The 12,338-nt window shown below is 34.5% G+C and overlaps 1 protein-coding gene across 1 annotated transcript in view; it reads right to left on the bottom strand.

The window, feature by feature from the left end:
- OPHN1 (oligophrenin 1) overlaps positions 1 to 12,338 on the bottom strand; it is a 404,963-nt gene that overhangs the window by 160,404 nt on the left and 232,221 nt on the right. The gene's annotated exons all lie outside the window — the stretch shown is intronic.

Raw genomic sequence — 12,338 nt, 5'->3', positions numbered from 1 at the left:
GTGTGTGTGTGTGTGTGTGTGTGTGTGTGTGTGTGTGTTATTTATAAAATCAAACCTAGGAATAAATATCCATTAATATTTAGGACTTACCTAAAGAAAAGTATAAAACATATAAAGAAATCTTGCACAAGCAGAAAATACTGATTCTGGATAGAAACAATAAATATTGATAAATTGCCAACTTAATTGCAATTAAATTATAGATTTAATACAATTCAAATTAAAATACCAACAAATCTATATTTCCTGGAGCATGCTAAAGTTTACATGAGACAAAGAACTAACACAAATGACTAAAATAATTCTTTCAAAAAAGAATAAATGAGAATTTGTGCTAATTGATAAGAAAATGATTAGTGATGTGATACTACAATTGTAGAAAGATCTTACTAGTATAAGAACAGTTATATGAGTAGAAAAAAAAATTAAATGTCCAGGAAAAACATATTGTAAATATAACAACTTAATAAACAATAAAAGCAGCATTATAAATTAGTTAATAAGAAGTATTCAATACATGGAAATTTAAAAAATTAAGTATATGGGGAAAAGTTAAATCCCTATCTCACAATGGAACAATATATTTAGTTTCAAATGAATGAAAGAATTAAAATGTGAAATAAATAAATAAATCACCATTAAGAAATTCACAGAAACCACAAGTGAATTTTTATAGGCTCTTGGTTAGGGGACAGCATTTTGAGCATACTAGAAAATAAAGTTTTTAATGCACCCTGGAGCATACGAAGGATATATTGCAAAGGTGTCAAGATCTAGAAAATGGAACAGAGATGACCACTTGAGACCTAAACTGGGGTCATGACTTGATGTGGAACATGCACTAAAATAAAAGTATGCACCCCCCAAAAAAGCCTATAGTAAGGTGCCAAACTGCATCAAATTCATTTGGGGAGCTTTGCAAAAATGTAGATCCTTGGATCTCAAGAGATTGAATCATTGGGTCTAGGATTAGAGCTACTGATTTGTTTGTTCATTTGTTTATTTAATAACAATTTCTCAAAGATGATTCTAGGCTTAGGTTGGTTTCCTGTCAATAATGTGACAGATAATCAGATTGGGAGGAAAATAATCATAGAAATATGATTATGATAGAAATATCTTAGATAGATATTATGATAGAAAATAATCATAGAAATAAGAATATGATAGAAATATCTTGGACACAGTTCTAACCAACACTTCAAATGAGAGTACAATGAGCTTTTGTTACATTTAGATGCAAAAACAAAACAAAACAAAAACAGAAAACCCAACAATCCATAACAGCAAGAATATTACTGTAGCTCCTCTGAAACACATGAGTCCTGCCAGAGTGTCTGAATTAATAAAAAAGTTAATAAGTTAATAATATAATATTACTGTGAAAATCCTGGTTTCATAAATAGTAAGATCAGTTCTGATTGCTTGCAGCTGATAAAACTGATCAACTGAGAAGAAGCAACAGAAGTGATTAATAGAAAGTGTAGTCAGAAATAAGCCCATCAGGATCTGATGCTAGTTGGAAAGCAGTAATTACTAATGTGAGAATTGATCAAATCAGTTTCATGAAGTTACAGTTTTGACTGCTGTATTTTAGGCTCTTACTCAGCCTCATATAGAACCCAGAAATGCTGGACTAAAGAATAGCTAAAAGAAAGGTCACTTGTTCTTTTATTGTTGCTGTATATAAGACGTGTGTGTCACCAGTGTAGTGATGAAAAGAAAATCCACCTGTAGAACAAATGTTACTAACTTTGGCAGGGGAAGACATTCAAATACTAAATAATTAGCAATGGCACACATTTCTATTAATCAGCAGATAATGGTTCTAAACACCAGAAATAGCCACACTGATGCCTCCCAACTATTTCAGACCTGGATCTTGTATATGTAGGAAAGAGGGGTGTGGCCTCATAAAAAGGTGGAGACTATCTTAGCATCATAAAGTAAATCCATCTGTGGCTTACTGGTTCTCTTAGATTCAAATCATAGAAAGATTATTGATAATGTGTATAACCCTGAAGCTGTAATTCTACTTGAGCAAATCTACCCAAAGTATACATTAGAATTTACAAATATGCCATCACAAAAAAAGAAGCAAATGCTCAAAAAGAAGGTAATGATTTGATAAACATTAGTTCTTTTATTTACCATAATGTTATATAGCCATTAAAATATTTACAAAGTATTTTTAACCATACAGGAAAATATTTATGTCAAGGTAATGTGGGGCATGTAAATCCAAATCTCCCTCCACATACTCCATAAAACCACATGCAACCAACAGAAAAACAGGGCTACACAAAGCCATGTACCCCACAGAACAAATACACAGAAAACAGCCAAATTCCAAATCACTTGAAAGTAGAAAAATAAATGCCAAATCCCAGGGAGGTATCACTAATATTTTGTCTCCACAAACCTTGCAAGGAGCAAGTGCAATGCTAGGAAAAGTTCATTCATAATAAAATAAGAGGTCTAGAGGCCTAAAATTAATCTAAAACCAGCACCAGAAAGAGAAAGTCTGCATAAAGTATAAAAAATACTGAAAAACAGGATAAATCAGAGCACTTGTGGAAGAGTGTTCTAAGTGGTCTTCAAAAGGAAGTTATGAAAATGTACTGCTCCTAGGAAAGGAAAGCTCAAAACATAAGGGAGAAACATCAGGCAAAGGGAATTAATGCAAAAGAGGAACTTTTAGGAATGGGCAAGATCAACTAGGCAAATGGACTCAAAATCAGACAAAGAAAATTTCAAGCCCAAAAGCACTAAATGAGAGTAAGAACACTTTTTAGTGCTAAAATCCAATGCTCAGGGTGAAAATAAAATAGCTATGAATATCTGTACATAAAATAACACAACAACCAACATTCTAAAGCAAAAAAAAAAAAGGATATAAAAGAAGCTATCTCCAGGGGAGATGGTGGAGAATGAAGACTCTAAATTCACTCTTTCCAAGGTAACACTTGCACCAAAGCAAAAAACCCAGAAAAGGACCCAGAGACTGGCAGAATAAGTCCACAACTAAATGTAGAGAAGAGGCCACATTAAAGAGGATAGGAAGGGCAAGGATTTGATGAGAACCTGAACCATGCAGGTATGAATGCTGGATGGGAGGCGGGGGGAATCTCAGGCACAGAGAGGAGCAAGAAACAGACTAGCACACTGTGGTGCTTGGAAAGGGAAGAGAAATTACCACAGAATTTGGCTTTGAAAATCAGAGGGACCAATTTTAATGAGTGGCTACAACCAGCAGGAATTAAAACCTAGAACTATAAAAATCAGCAGACATGGCTCTGAGATGGCAATAGAAAGCTAAGCCCCTATCCTTAAAGAGACAGCACAACAAAGAGCCTGTGGAGATACAGCTTGGGAGCAGCAGTTTGAAAGGCATTTGGGGTTTATAAGAGGAAGGAGAGCTAGTTACTAATCTCAGAGTTCACTGAGGGACTTCACCAGAAACAAAGGATCTGGCAGATGATGTTTCCCTCCCCGGCCCAACATCATAAATGCACAGCTACCTGTGGGAACCAGAGCAGGATCAACACTCACTCCCTAACTGGCTTATACCACAGCACACATCCCCGGCCAGACGTGCCTCAATTCTGGTGATATGGATGCCCACCAAACAGGACTCATGCAAACCTTGCCATCACTGGGCCTATCAATATCCCACAGAGAATGAGCACACCTTGTGAAAATTGCACCCTCTGCCCACCATGTTGTGTGGAGCAACAGGCCTAGGTCTTTGTGGCAGATGTGAATCTTCAGTGGAGGAGGACCAGCATTTGTGGCACTGTGGCCCCGTTATTCTGCTTTAATTTTGTGCAGTGGCCCTGGCCATTCCCAGTCTCCACAGTAGCTGTGCATCCCTGTGGAGGAGGACAAATGCCACCTAGTTAAAACTGCACACCCTGACTACTACGTTCAAGAGCAAAAGGTATAGCTGACTTTTCTAAAACACAGAAACAGACACAAAGAAATACACAAAATGAGGAGACAGAAGAATATGTCACAAATGAAAAAATAGGGCAAAACCACTGCAAGAAACCTAAGCAAAAAGGATATAAGTAACATGTCTGATAGATAATTTAAAATAATGATCATAAATGTACTCACTCAACATGAGAAATGAGTGGAGGACATCAGTGAGATCCATAACAGAGAGATAAAAAAAGAACCAGTTAGAGATGAAGACAACAAATAAAATTAAGAATACAACTTATAGGATACATAGCAGGCTGGAAGAAACAGTGGAATGAATTAATGAGCTAAAAGAGAGAATAATGGAAAGTGAATAAAGATAAACAAATAGAAAAAATAATTATGCAAAATGACAACAGACTTAGGGAAATCACTGACTCTATCAAGTATAACATTCACATTATAGTGTTCCCAGAAGGAAAAGACAGAGAAAAGGGGACAAAGCATTTATTTCAAGAAATAATCACTAAAAATGTCCTTAATCTGAGGAAGGAAAAGGATATTTAAATTCAGGAGGCACATAGACACAGAGTAATTAAAATGGAACAGTAGTTATAAAGAAAAAGTTTTGAAATTAGCAGAAGACAATTATATACAAAGAAACTCACAAGGTAATCAACACTGTTTCATCACAAACTTTACAAGTCAGAAGGGCATGATATATTCAAAGAATACCTACCCAACAAGGCAATCATTGAGAGTAGGAGAGAGAAAGAATTTCTCAAACAAACAAACACTAAAGGAGTTGATGACCACTAAACTGTCCCTACAAGAAATATTAAAAGGGACTCTTTGAGTGGAAAAGAAAGACCACAATTGAGAGTATGAAAGGAAGGAAACAGAAAAGCAGTAAAAATAAGGAATTCTGTAAAAGGATTCACAAAATAAAAGAATGTAAAATATAATGACATATACCTAACATGGAGGTGGTGGTGGGGCACCAGAGGAGTAAAGAAAGATTTCAAATGAAAGTGACCATCAACTAAATATAGACTGCTCTAGGCAGGAGACATATATACAACCCTAATGGTAACCACAAATCAAAACCTATTAAAATATATGTAAAAAATAAAGAGAAAGAAATTGAAGTTTATCACCAAGGAAAATCAAGAAACCATAAAAGACAGAAAAGGATCAGAAAAACTACATAAACAACCACAAAACAAGTAACAGAATGGCAATAAACACATTTATCAAAAATTATTTTGAATATAAATAGATTAAACTCTCCAGTCAAAAGGCACAGGGTGACAAAATGGATACGGAAAACGAGATAGACTTATACGCTGCCCACAAAACACTCATTTGAGACCCAAAGATATTTGCAAATTGAAAGTGAGGGGTTGGGGAAACATTTATCAGGCAAATGGATGTCAAAAGAAGCCAGAATAGCCATGCTTTGCACAAAAGAGACTTTAAAACAAAGTCTATAAAGAGAAAAAATAAATAAATAAAAAGAGACAAAGAAGGATACTATATAATAATACAGGGTACAATCCAAGGAGAAGATACAAACATTTTAAGTAATTATGCACCCAACATAGACCACCGGAATAAATAAAAGTTAATAACAAACCAAAAGGAGCTAATCAATAGTAATACAATAATTATAGGGTAATTTAACATCCAATTACAACAATGGACAGATAATCCAAACAGAAAATCAAGGACACAGTGGCTTTGAATGACACACGGGACCAGATGGACTTAACAGATATATTCAGAATATTCCATTGTAAAACCGAAGAATACATATTCTATTCAAGAGTACTGGGAACATTCTGCAGAAAAGATCACATAGTAAGTCATAAAATACGCCTCAACAAATACAAAATGATGAAATCATACCATGCACCTTTTCTGATCACAATGCTATTAAAATAGAAGTCAAGCACAAGAAAAATTTGAAAACATTACATATACATGGAGGTTAAAGAAGATGCTACGAAACAGTGAATGATTAATCCAGGAAATCAAAGAAGAAATTTAAAAAATATGTGGAAACAAATGAAAATGAGAACACACAGTCCAAAATCTTTGGGATGCAGTGAAACTGGTCCTAAGAGGGAAGGCTATAAAAATGCAGGTCTATATCAAGAGGGAAGAAAAAATGCAAATAAACAACCACATTACACCCAAAGGAGCAAGAAAAAGAAAAAAAAAAAACAAACAACAAACTACAAACCTCAAACCAGCAGAAGGAAAGAAGCTATAAAGATTAGGGAAGAAATTGATTTGCAAATCAATCAATGTGATGCATCACAGCAATAAGAGAAAGGATAAAAACAATATAATCATTTAAATAGATACAGAGAAAGCATTTGACCAAGTACATCATCCATTCTTGATTAAGAATAACCTCAATAAAATAGGTTTAGAGGGAACATACCTTAACATAAAAAGACCATATATGAAAAACCCACAGCAAACATCATACTCAATGGAAAAAATCTGAGAGCTCTTACACCTAAAAAGTCAGAAAGACAAGGATGTCCACTCTCACCACTTTTGTTCAACATAGTACTTGATTGAAGTCCTAGGCATAGTAATCACACACACAAAAAAAGAAACAAATATATCTGAATTGCCAAGGAAGATGTAAAACTTTCACTATTTGCACAATACAGGACACTCTATACAGAAAACCCTAAAGACCCAACAAAAACTACTAGACTGATAGATGAGGTAAGTATAGTCACAAAATACAAAATGAATGGGAATAAACATGTTACACTGCTATACATTAATAATGAAGCTGCAGAAGTAGAAATCAAGAGAACAATCTTACTTACAAATACAAGAAAAACAGTAAAATACCTAGGAATAAACCTAACCAAAGAGGTAAAAGACCTCTACTCCAAAAACTATTGAACACTGATGAAACAAACTGAAGATGATACAAAAAAATACAAAGATATTCCATGTTCATGAATTNTCTACACATACAAAGCAATCCCTATCAAAATACCAACAGTATTATTCACAGAACAAGTACAAAACTCCTAAAATATATATGGAACAAGAAAAGATCCCGAATAGCCAAAACAAACCTGAAAAAGAAGAGCACAGCTGGAGACATCAAAATTTCAGACTGCAAGTTATATTATAAAGCTATAGTAATAAAAACAGTATGGTACTGGCACAAAAGTAGACCCTTAGATCAATGGAACAGAACAGAAAAGTTGGAAATAAACCCACAATTGTATGTTTAATTAATCTTCAACAAAGGAGAAAAGGACATCTAATTGAAAAAAAAGACTATTTCACAAATTATGTTAGGAGAACTGGACAGCTACAGGCAAAGGAATGAAACTGGGCCACATTCTTTCAACATACACAAAAATAAATTAAAAAAAAAAAAAGACTGAAGACCCAAATGTGAGACCTGAAACAATAAAAATGCTAGAAGGGAGCACAGGCAGTAATCTCTCTGACGTTGGCTTAATTAACATTTTTCCTAGATATGTCTAGTAAAATGGAAATGAAAGCAAAACTAAACTATTGGGATTACAACAAATAAAAATCTTCTGGAATAGCAAAGAAAATAAAAAACAAAACAAAAAAACAATTTTGGGAATAGGAGAAGATATCTGCAAAAGACATATCTGATAAAGGACTACTATCCAAAATATAAAAAGCACTTATAAAATGCAACATGAAAAAATAAATAATCCAATCAAAAATGGGCAATAGACATAAAGATATTTCTCCAGTGAAGACATACAGATAGCCAACAGACACATGGAAAGATAATCAAAAACATTCATGATCAGGGAAGTCCTAAGCAAAATTGAGGGGGTACCTGGGTGGCTCAGTGGGTTAAGCACCCAACTTCAGCTCAGGTCACGATCTCACTGCTCATGAGTATAAGCACTGCATTAGGCTCTGTCTGGAGACTGCTTCATATTCTGTCTCTGTCTCTCTGCTTCTTCCTTACTCTCACTCAAATATAAAATAAAAAATAAAAAAAAAATTTAAACTACAATGAGATATCACCTCACATGTTTCAGAATGACTAAACTAAAAAAGAAACAAAACAAAACACAAGAAATAACAAGTGTTGGCAAGGATGTCGTGAAAAAGGAACATTTTTACACTTTTGGTGGGAATGCCACACTTGAAGGCAGTATCGAAGTTCCTAAAAAAAATGAAAATAAAACTACCCTATGATCTAGTAACTGTACTACTAGATATTCATCAAAATAATACAAAAACAGTATTTCAAAGGGATACATGCACTCCTATATTTATAACATCGTTAATTACAAGAGTCAAATTATGGAATCAGTTCAAGTATCCATGGAAAGATAAATAGATAAAGAAGATGTGGTACAGAGAAGGAAGATGGCGGAAAAGTAGGGAACTCCATACATTTCACTCACCCCCATTTCTCAAAGGGAGAAGGCCTGAAGCCAAAGGACACTGAACCGCAGGAGTTTGGAAGCAAAAGAGACAGAGTCCACTGAGAAAACAAGCTCACAGGGCTATCTCAAGAAACAAGCCAAAGTACATATGGTGGAGAGTCCCAAATACAAATATGAGTAGCGGGGGAAAAAAAAAACCAAAGTCGCAACAAGAGAGCCAAAGAAACACCATTAAAAGAATACTTCCTGAATGGACAGGCCCTGGACATTCAAAGAACCTTCTTTAATATAGCAGTAATGGCAGGTAGAGAGTGCATAACAAGCTTTTAAAACTAACAAGAGACTGAAAGCTAGCCAAAATGATGAAACAGAAGAACTCTCCTCTAAAGAAATTCCAGTAAGAAATGACAGCTAAAGAACTACTCAGAACAGATATAAGCAACATAATTTAACAAGAATTTAGAACAATACTCATAAAACAAATTGCTGGGCTTATAAAAGTCATAGAAGACATCAGAGAAGCTATTGCTAGAAAGACTACAGAGCTTAAAAAAGATTGTGATGAATTAAAAATGCTATAAATGAGATTCATAATAAAATGTAGGCGTACCATCCACAGACTGAAGAGGCAGAGAAGAGAATAGGTGAATTAGAAGACACAATTATAGAAAAAGATAAAGCCTAGAAAAAGAGAGATAAACTGATCCAGGAACACAAAAGGAGAGTTTAAGAGCTGAGTGATAAATTCAAACAGAACAATATCAGTATCATAGGAATTCTAGAAGAGGAAGAGAGAGGGAAGGGCGCTGAAGGAGTACGTGAACAAATTATAGCTGAGAACTTCCCCAATATGGGGGAGAAAACAGACATTGAAACCCAAGAGGCACAGAGAACTCCCTCCGATGTAACTTGATCAATCTTCTGCATGATATATCATAGTGAAACTGGCAAAATATAAGGATAAAGAGAGAATTTTGAAAGCAGCCAGGGATAAAAGGCCATAACATACAAATGGAGACCTAACTGAGTACTTACAGACCTATCTACTGAAACTTGGCAGACCAGAAAGGAATGGCAGGAATTCTTAAATGTGATGAACAGAAAAAATATGCAGCCCAAAATCCTCTATCCAGCAACCCTGACATTCAGAATAGAAGGAGAGATAAAGGTCTTCCTGAATAAACAAAAACTGAAGGAATTCGTCACCACTAAACCAGCCCTCCAAGAAATCCTGATGGGGACTCCATGAGGGAAATGTTACAAGGAACACAAGGTACCAGAGACACCACCACAAGCATGAAGCCTACAAAGAACACAATGACTCTAAACCCATATTTTTCAATAATAACGCTGAATGTAAACGGACAAAATGCTCCAATCAAAAGACATAGGGTAGCAGAATGGGAAAAAAACATCCATCAATTTTCTGTCTACAAAAGACTCATTTTGGACCTCAGGACACCTTCAGATTGAAAGTAAGAGGATGGAGAAATATCTATCATGCTACTGAAAGTCAAAAGTAAGCTGGAGTAGCTATATTTCTATCAGACAAACTGGACTTTAAAGTAAAAACAGTAACAAAGGATGAAGAAGTGCATTATATATTAAATACAGGGTCTATCCATCAGGAAAAGCTAATAATTATAAATGTCTAAACACTGAATACGGAGGCACCGAAATACATAAAACAATTAATCATAAACAAACAATCTTATGTACTAGAATGTGCTAATAGCAGGAAACTTTAATACTCCACTTACAACAACAGATGGATTAACTAGACAGATAATCACTAAAGATACAATGTACTTGAATGACACATTTGATCAGATGGACAGATTTATTTGGAACTCTACATCCTGAGGCCATGGAATTCACTTTCTTCTTAAGTGTGCATGGCACATTCGCCAAGATAGATCACATACTATGACATAAAGCAGCCTTCAATAAATATAAAAGAATTGAGATCATACCATGCACACTTTCAGATCACACTGCTATGAAACGTGAAATCAATCACAGGAAAATTTGGAAAACCTCCAAAAATATGGAGATTAAAAAGCACCCTACTAATGAATGAATGGGCCAATCAGGCAATTAGACAATAGATGAAAATATATATGGAAACAAATGAAAATGAAAATACAATCCAAACTCTATGGAACACAGCAAAGGCAATCCTAAGAAGAAAGTACATTGCACTCCAGGCCTATTTCAAGAAATTAGAAAAATTTCAAGTACAAAATCTAAGAGTGCACCTAAAGGAACTAGAAGGAGAGCAACAAGAGCACCCCAATCCCAGTAGAAGAGNGATGGGAAACAACTTGACAATAAACTATTTAAGAAATAATATAATAATAAAAATAAATAAAGAAATTTAAAAAAAGAAGATGTCTTTTATATACACAATGGAATATTATTCTGCCATGAAAAAGAATGAAATACTGCTATTTCCAATGACAAGGATGGAGCTAGAAAGTATAATGCTAACTGACAAGTCAGTGAGAAAAAGAGACATATCATATGATTTCACTCATATATGGAATTTATGGGGAAAAAAAGGGAAATAGGGACAAACCATGAAACAGACTCTTTTATTCTTAATGTTTTATTTTTTGTCTTTTATAGTTTATGAAACAGACTCTTAAATACAGAGAACAAATTTATGGTTACCAGAGGGGTGATGAATGGGAGGGCAGGTTTAATAGATGATAGGGATTAAGGAGTACACTTGTGGCTAGCACCAATTGATGTGTATAAGGGTTGAATCACTACATTATACACCTGCAACTAAAATGATAACTAACTGGGATTAAAATAAAAAGTTTTTAAAAAGCAACTGAAAGAAAAAATCCTGGACAAAACAAAAACATGTGGAAGCTAAACTATATGCTACTAAAGAACCAATAGTTCAATGGAAATAAAAATCAGAGAGGAATTCTTAATAATATATATATATGGAGACAAATGATAATAAAAACAAAATGGTTCAAAATCTTTGGGACACAGCAAAAGCAGTTGTTAAGAGGGTAATTTATATCAATACAGGACTATTTCAAGAAACATGAAAAATCAACAACATTCTAACATTACTTCTAAAGGAACTAGAAAAAGAAAAAAAAAGCCTAATGTTAGTAGAAGGTAGGAAATAATAGAGATCAGAGTTGAGGGGTACCTGGGTGGCTCAGTGTCAATCTTCAGCTTCGGTCATGATGTAATGGTCAGTGAGTTCAAGACCTGCATCAGGCCTGCTGCCGTTAGTGTTAGTGCAAAGACCATTTCAGATCTTTTGTCCCCCACTCTCTCTGCCCCTCCCTCTCTCACACATTCTCTCTCAAAAAAAAAAAAACATTGAAAAAAAGATGAGTGGAAATAAATGAAATAGAGAGTGAAAGAAACATTAGAAAAGATCGATGAAACCAAAAGCTGATTCCTTGAAAAGGGAAACAATGATAAACATTTAGCCAGACTCATCAAGACAAATGGAGAAAGTCCAAGTTAAAAAAAATAAAAAAGGAAATAGAAATAACCAATACTATAGAAATACAAAGGATTATACAGACAGTATACTATAAGAAATTATATGTCAACTGTGTGAACAGCTTAGAAGAAATGGATATATTTCTAGAAACATTTAATCGAACAAAATTGAATTAAGAGGAAATAGACATTTTGTTACCAATTACTAGAAACAAACTTGAACCAGTAATCAAAAATTTCCAAACAAAAAATAAGTCCGGGAGAAGATGGTTGCACAAGTGAATTTTACCAAGCGTTTAAAGAAGAGCTAAGGGGTGGCTGGCTGGCTCAGTCAGTGGAGGTTATGTCTCCCAATCTTGGGGTTGTGGGTTCAAGCCTCACACTGGGTGTACAAATTCCTTAAAAGTTAAAAAAAAAAAAGAAGAGTTAATACCCATTCTCCTCAAATTATTAAAAAAGAATAGAATAGAAAGGAAAGCTTCCAACTATAAAATATGAAACCAGAGTCAC

The sequence above is a fragment of the Crocuta crocuta genome, unplaced genomic scaffold (assembly GCF_008692635.1).
Source record: "Crocuta crocuta isolate KB4526 unplaced genomic scaffold, BGI_CrCroc_1.0 scaffold1012, whole genome shotgun sequence".
NCBI classification, from domain to species: Eukaryota; Metazoa; Chordata; class Mammalia; order Carnivora; family Hyaenidae; genus Crocuta; species Crocuta crocuta.
Note: the sequence above shows the minus strand (reverse complement) of the source record. Positions and strands in the feature narration are given on the sequence as shown.